The sequence below is a fragment of the Wyeomyia smithii genome, chromosome 2, assembly GCF_029784165.1.
Source record: "Wyeomyia smithii strain HCP4-BCI-WySm-NY-G18 chromosome 2, ASM2978416v1, whole genome shotgun sequence".
In the NCBI taxonomy this organism is placed as follows: Eukaryota; Metazoa; Arthropoda; class Insecta; order Diptera; family Culicidae; genus Wyeomyia; species Wyeomyia smithii.
The window spans coordinates 136,302,444-136,309,943 of NC_073695.1; the positions used below are offsets into that span (position 1 = coordinate 136,302,444).

At 39.7% G+C, this 7,500-nt stretch overlaps 1 pseudogene; it reads right to left on the reverse strand.

Annotated features, from left to right (window-relative positions):
* Positions 1-7,007, reverse strand: part of LOC129719955 (uncharacterized protein DDB_G0287625-like) — a 9,279-nt pseudogene extending 2,272 nt beyond the window's left edge.
* Positions 7,008-7,500: the final 493 nt, after the last annotated feature.

The window sequence follows — 7,500 nt, forward strand, 5'->3', positions numbered from 1 at the left end:
TATTGTATTCGCTCCAGTTTGATCAAATGTGTGTTTGCTGCGGAGCGGAAGCAGAAACACCCGTACTCAATAACAGACAGTATCGTTGTTTGGTAAAGCCTTATAAGGTCTCCAGGGTGGGCTCCCCATCATTGTCCGGTTATTGTACGAAGAAAATTCACTCTTTGTTGACATTTTTTCATCAGATACCTCACGTGACAACCCCAGGTGCCTTTAGAGTCGAACCAGACACCAAGATATTTGTGTACCAAAACCTGAGAAATCGTTTTACCCATTAATTGTGTTTGAAGCTGAGCATGTTCATGCTTCCTAGAAAAACTACTATCTCAGTCTTCTCCGGAGAGAATTCGATACCTAGCTGTAAAGCCCAAGCAGACAAATTGTCCAAGGTATCTTGCAATGGTCCTTGCAAATCGGCAGCTTTGGCTCCTGTAACAGAGATTACACTGTCGTCTGCAAGTTGTCTTATCGTGCATAAATTTGCCAGACATTCGTCGATGTCATTAACATAAAAGTTGTAAAGAAGGGGGCTTAAACATGAGCCCTGGGGAAGACCCATGTTGCTAATGCGAAAAGTTGCCAAGTCGCCGTGCGTAAAATGCATGTGCTTTTCGGACAGCAAATTGTGCAAAAAATTGTTCAAAATTGGAGAAAATCCTTGTCGGTGAAGTTTACCCGGAAGAATGTCAATAGAAACGGAATCAAAAGCCCCCTTAATGTCCAAGAACGCAGACGCCATTTGTTCTTTGCGAGCATACGCCAGCTGAATATCTGTTGAAAGCAACGCAAGACAATCATTCGTCCCTTTGGCACGGCGGAAGCCAAATTGAGTTTCTGATAGTAGACCATTTGATTCGACCCAGTGGTCTAAACGACGGAGTATCATTTTTTCCATCAATTTCCGGATACAGGATAGCATTGCAATCGGCCTATAAGAGTTGTGATTAGAAGCTGGTTTCCCTGGTTTTTGGATGGCGATCACCTTCGCTTGCCTCCAATCCTGCGGTACAATGTTTTGCTCCAGGAACTTATTGAACAAGTTCAACAAGCGCCTCTTGGCATTGCCGGGTAGATTCTTCAACAAGTTGAATTTGATTCTATCTAACCCAGGTGCATTATTGCTACAGGACAGGAGGGCAACTGAAAATTCTGCCATCGTAAAAGGTGATTCTATCGCGTCGTGGCCCGGAGACGCATCGCGAACAATATTTTGCTCAAGAACAGAGTCCGGACATACTTTCCTGCCAAAATCAAATATCCACCGACTTGGAGACTCCTCGCTTTCGTTGACCGTTACGCGATTCCGCATTCTTCGGGCTGTGTTCCAAAGAGTGCTCATCGATGTCTCCCTCGACGTCTCGTTCACGAACCGACGCCAATATCCGCGTTTCTTTGCTTTAGCCAGGCTTTTAAGCTTGGTATTGAGCTCCGAATACCGTATATAGTCGTCAGGTATACCTCCCTTCTGGAAGGCCAAAAACGCGTCGGATCTTTGCGTGTAGACATCGGAGCACTCTTTGTCTCACCACGGAGTTGGAGGCCGCTCTTTGATCGTTACGCCGGGATATTTCTTCGTTTGGGCTTGCAACGCGGCGTCGAGGATTAAGCCCGCGAGGAGGTTGTATTCTTCAAGTGGTGGGTGATGTTGAATCGACTCGACCGCTTTTGAAATCATTTCCTCGTATAACTTCCAATCGACATTCCGTGTGAGGTCATACGGAATGTCAATTGGTCGCATGCGAGTTGAACCGTTAGTAATTGAAATAAGAATAGGCAGATGGTCGCTACCGTGAGGATCGAGGATTACCTTCCATGTGCAATCCAACCGTAGCGACGTCGAACATAAGGATAGATCCAAAGCGCTTGGGCGCGCTGGAGGTTTCGGGATACGTGTCATTTCACCGTTGTTCAAAATAGTCATGTCGAAGTCATCGCAAAGGTTATAGATTAAAGAGGAGCGGTTATCATTGTAGGGGGAACCCCAAGCCACACCATGAGAGTCCCAAAATCAAACGTGGCGAGGGAAGAAGTTCTATTAAATCAAAGAGCAACCGTTGCTCAACTTGTGCTCTGGGAGGAATATATATTGAGGCAATACAAAGCTCTTTACCTTGTATTGTCATTTGACATGCGACAACTTCGATGCCTGGAATCGAGGGGAGGTTAATACGATAGAAAGAATAGCACTTTTTAATCCCTAAAAGTACTCCTCCATATGGGGTGTCTCGTTCGAGGCGAATAATATTAAAATCATGGAAGTTGAGATCAATATTTGAAGTAAGCCAAGTTTCACAAAGGGAAAATGCATCGCATTTGTTTCTATTTATTAAAACTTTAAATGAATCCATTTTTGGTAAAATACTTCTACAATTCCACTGTAAGACAGAGATAGAATCCTTCGTATACGCAGATGAATTTTATTTATTTATTTCGTCAATCATAGTAGACTACATCTTAAAAAACTATTGCTAACATCACAAATATAGTTATGTAATTCTAGTGTTCAATATTTTTCTAAGAGCATTTCGTGACATCGTTAAATCAATAACTTCACAATATTTATTGTAAAGACTCATCATACTATTAACTGGCCCGGCCATGGCATATTCTGTTCTATAAGAATTTAATACGAAAATTTTTCGCGTTCTTAATGAGCGTGTAGGAGCATAAAAGTTGAGTTTTCCAAGCAGATTTTCCGAACTTATGCGTTGTGAAACTAAATCGTTGACAAGAGTTACCGAAGCAATTTTTCTTCTTTTTTCAAGCGTTTCTATATTAATAAGCATGCAACGCGATTCATAACAAGGGAGAGGAAATGAATTCCAACCTAGTTTTCTTAGTGCATATAACAAAAACTGTTTTTGTACGGATTCGATTCTATTGGAATGGACGTCTTGATAAGGCGACCAAACAACACTACAGTATTCTAAGATAGATCTAACATATGTAACAAAGAGAGTTTTTATAGTGTACGGGTCTACGAAATGATAACTGAACCTTTTTATAAAACTTAGCATACTGTTGGCTCTATTGATGATCGTATTGTAGTGATCAATGAATGTTAACTTAGAATCCATAATTACTCCTAAATCTCTAATTTGATAACACCTTTCTACAACTTGATGTGCAAGAGTGCAACTGGCATGTTCAGGATTTCTTTTCCTTGTGTAGGATATAATATTACATTTTTTTACGTTGAGATCAAGAAGACTTTTTTTACACCAAATGTAGAAAATGTCAACCTCTTGTTGGAATTGTTGGATGTCTGATTTGTGTTTTATTTCCATGTACAGTTTCATGTCATCGGCATATATCAATACTTTGAGACGATTCAACACAAGGGTAACGTCATTAACAAATAAAATGAAGAGCAAAGGGCCTAAATGGGAGCCTTGTGGAACTCCAGATGTCACTTTTACTGGTACAGAAAGGTGTCCCTTAAACCTAACCGTTTGTGTCCTGTTCGTCAAATAAGATTCAATCCATTTAAGTAGGCCTGACTCAAATCCCAGTTTTTTTTAATTTGTACATAAGCATGGAAATATCTACTCTGTCAAAAGCTTTACTAAAATCCGTGTATAGAGTTTCCACGAAGTTGCCTCTGTCCATAGACGCAAGAGAGAAATCAACAAATTCAAGTAAGTTGGTAGCCGTAGACCTCCCTTTGTAAAAACCATGTTGGTTACACGTTATGCGATTCTTTACCTGATTAAATATTTTTTGGTTTACGATAGCTTCAAAAAGTTTAGGAATACATGATATTATTGCAATGCCACGATAATTTTTGATGTCAGATCTCTTACCTGACTTGAAAATTGGTATAAGAAAAGATTTCTTCCAGACTGATGGAAACTGTCCGGACGTAAGGGATAAGTTGAAAAGCCAAAACAAGGGTTTTACGAAGGCAGGAGCAAGATTTTTCATGAGTGAGGGTGGAATTCCATCTGGACCTGGACCTTTTGAAGCGTCCAGTTCTTTTAGTGTTGCGAGGATTTCTTGAACAGTTATTTGCTTAATAGATACGTTATTTATTTGTTCATGCAAGTGCGAGAATATTCAAAGTCCCTGACTTCGTCGCTATTTTTATAAACGGTTTGAAAAAAACTCGCAAACTTGTTGCAGATTTGCTTTGAGTCAGTCTTCTGACAAAGTCTTCATATTGCATGCGAGATGGGAAGTTATTAGACTTCATTTTATCGTTTGCAAATTTAAAAAACTGTTTTGGGTCTGATTTAATGTTATTTTCCACCCTTGTGTTGTGGTTCTCATACGCAATAGATATTTTAGTATTCAGTTCATCACAAATGTTCAAATATTTGTCCAAATTTCTTTGGTCTTTAAGTTTTTTGTGAGTTTTATGAGCTTTTTGTTTCCTATTCTTTAAATTTTTGATTTCTCTGGTGAACCAAATGGGATCTTTTGAGCTAACCGTTTTCTTTTTTGATTTTGGTACAGTTGAGTCTAAAACACTATACAGTGATGATAAAAAATTATCAACCGCTTTGTTCATATCTATTTCATTTTTGCCAGTCGATGTCAGTTAATTTACGATTGATTAGTTCAAAGTTTGCTTTAGTGAAGTCATATTTATATTCAGGATGATGATCAGAGGGTCGTGATCTCTCGGTATCAATCATTAGCGAGTACTCAATTGCAGTATGAAATTTTTCATTTTTCCATAGGGGATATTCTGCTTTGTCAACACTAAAATCTTCCGTGCAATTGGTGAATAAAAAGTCTAAAAAACAGTTTTGCTCATTCCGGATTGAGTTTACCTGATTTAATCCAAGTTGACTAAAACCGTCAAAAATAAATTGCAGAGTTTCGTTTTCTCCTACTACAGGAAGTAAAAGCGATTCATTATCATCGTTTACAATAAAATCAGCATCATTTTGATTGAAATCTCCATATATATGAATTTTTGAGTTAGTGTGGGACTCATCATTCACTAATTCTACCGTCCTTAAAAATTTTTCATATGATTGCTTTTTGGCAAAGTGGGGTGGAAAGTAAACAGATACGAAAATATGGATTTCACCCTTCAACAGAACTTTAACCCAGACATCTTCAAATTCGGCATGTTTCTGGGTTATGATTTGCTCAGAATCATGCTGAACCCCAACAGATACAAGCACTCCTCCACCTGATTTCTTATCAGATAGTGATAAATCACGATCGCTCCTGAACACATTAAAGGAACTGTTGAAAACTTCTTCACTTTTAATATCTTCGTTCCAGTTCGTTTCCGTTGCTAAGATGATTGAGTATAAAGATCCACTTATTCTGTTATTAATGTGATTAATTTTGAGTGCACTGCGCATCCTGTTGAAATTCTGAGCATAAATCAATACTTCATTGACTACTGGCGTTGTTTTTTCTTTCTCTGAGCGTCACTGATTTTGAGAACACGAATGCTTACAATAACATCCATCACACGGGAAACTTGCTGATCTAAAATTATTGTTATTGTTATAGTTGTGGCTGCCAGCCAAATGGTAAGGACACGATACAGCTGAAGAGGTCGCGGGAGTCGTTAAGTTGAGCGGGCTCGTTGAAACGGTAGGCATGAAAGATGATTGTGACTCATTATTCGCTGGGTACGGATTAAGTATTTCGCCTCGTTGAAAAGAGATATGCTGGAGATTAGGTGGGGGTCGAGAAAATTTATCCTTCGCTGCAGCAAGAAGCACACGGTCTGGTGGTAGTTGGTTGTAGTAGCTGTTGTTAAGATTCCTGTTAAGATTGAGGTAACGATTCGGGATTTGATTGTTGTTGTTATTGATGCTGTTATTGTTGTTGTTGGAGTTGTTAATGTTGCGGTTGTTGTAGATGTTATTATTGCGATTGAAGTTATTATTGTTGCGGTTCTGGTGGTTGTTGTTGCTGCGGTTGTTGTAGATGTTATTGTTGTGATTGTAGTTGTTATTGTTGCGGTTCTGGTGGTTGTTATTGCTGCGGTGGTTGTAGATGTTATTGTTGCGATTGTAATTGTCATTGTTGTTCAGGTGGTTGTTATTGTTGCGGTTGTTGTAATTGTTACCATTGCGGTTGTTGTTGTTAGTATTGTTGTTGTAAGCCTGTTGTCGTCGATTCCTCCTTCTTCTGGCTGCATCTGCATTCTTCAACTGTACCAAACGACGCCTTTTACGTTCATCATAATCTGTCCAATCCGCTTTCCAAACTTTTTTGGAACCTAGAAACCGCCAACCTGAATTATTGGCGTTATCCAAATTAAGTTCTGTTGCCAAACTTGGAAGTGAATTAGGTGAAGCTATTGGGGGAGCGGCAACACTCGCTGACTTAGATCTTAGTTCTTCGATGCAGGATGACAGAGTTTTAAGTTCATCTACAATGTTTATCTCTAACGGACTGGTTTGTATTGAACAGCTGGTTGCTGTTTCTACAAACAGCTGTCCTAACTGAGAAAGTTCGTTATTTATGCTGGTCAGCGATTCCGTTAATTCGTTCCGAAGTTCGTTCCGAAGTTCGTTCTTGAATTCCGAAAAAGCAATGTTAACGAGCTGCGTCAGGTGATTTTTAAGTGTAGGCTTAACACCAGCCACACTATTGGCTTTGATGTTTGACGTTAGCGCTTGGTTTATTTGTATAAGTGACTTGTCGATACCCTCTAGAGTTTCTGGAATTGTGCTTGGTTGTTCGAGTTGGGTCACAAGTCGATGAATCACCTCTGTATTATCATCAATCAATTTCGTCAGCTTGTTCTGCTGTTTGGTCAACGTGTTCAATTCAAACGATGCCGTTACTAAAAGTTGGCAGGAATCGCAGCACGGTAGCAAAAATGCAGTTGGATCTACGGCTGGTTTATCTTGTTTGTCTTGTTTGTCTTTTTTAACGATACGCAGAGAACTTCTGCTTTTAGCAACTACTTCGGGGGGGCACGATACTCCCACACAGGAGGCATGGAATTTTCGATTACACCCTCCAACACACGACCAGAACACTTCGGCACCGGGGTCTTTCGCGCAGACTTCGCAAATTTGATTCATTTTTACCGACACAAAAACACAACAAGCAAAATGAAAACTAAGCGAAAAACAATAATTTGATTTAAATTCGCGCGTGGATAGGAGCTAACAACAAACACGTCCAACTTGGTTGACGACTGACTGAAAAATGGCATTAGGCATCGAAGGATACAATCGCTGCAAGGAGGGGCCATTGGGCAGTCAACTGCTTCAAAAATGATCTAACTGTTGGGAGGAATGCTGTAAGAAAAATTTTAATTGGATCGGGTACATTGAAATTTTCAAAAATCCAGTCCACAATGTCAGAAAATTTCACTAATCCAGAGTTTGTTTCATCAACTGGATGTGCAAAAGGAACAACTGGGGTTTTAGATATTCCTGGCAGTGCTGGGAACTCCTTCTGGGACTTTAAATTCGCAAGCCCAGGAGGAGTTTGCTTCGGTTTTTCCGCAGCACTGTTTGGTTTGTTCGTACTTTTCATTACACTTTGGGAAATCTTAAGGCCTTTACGGGG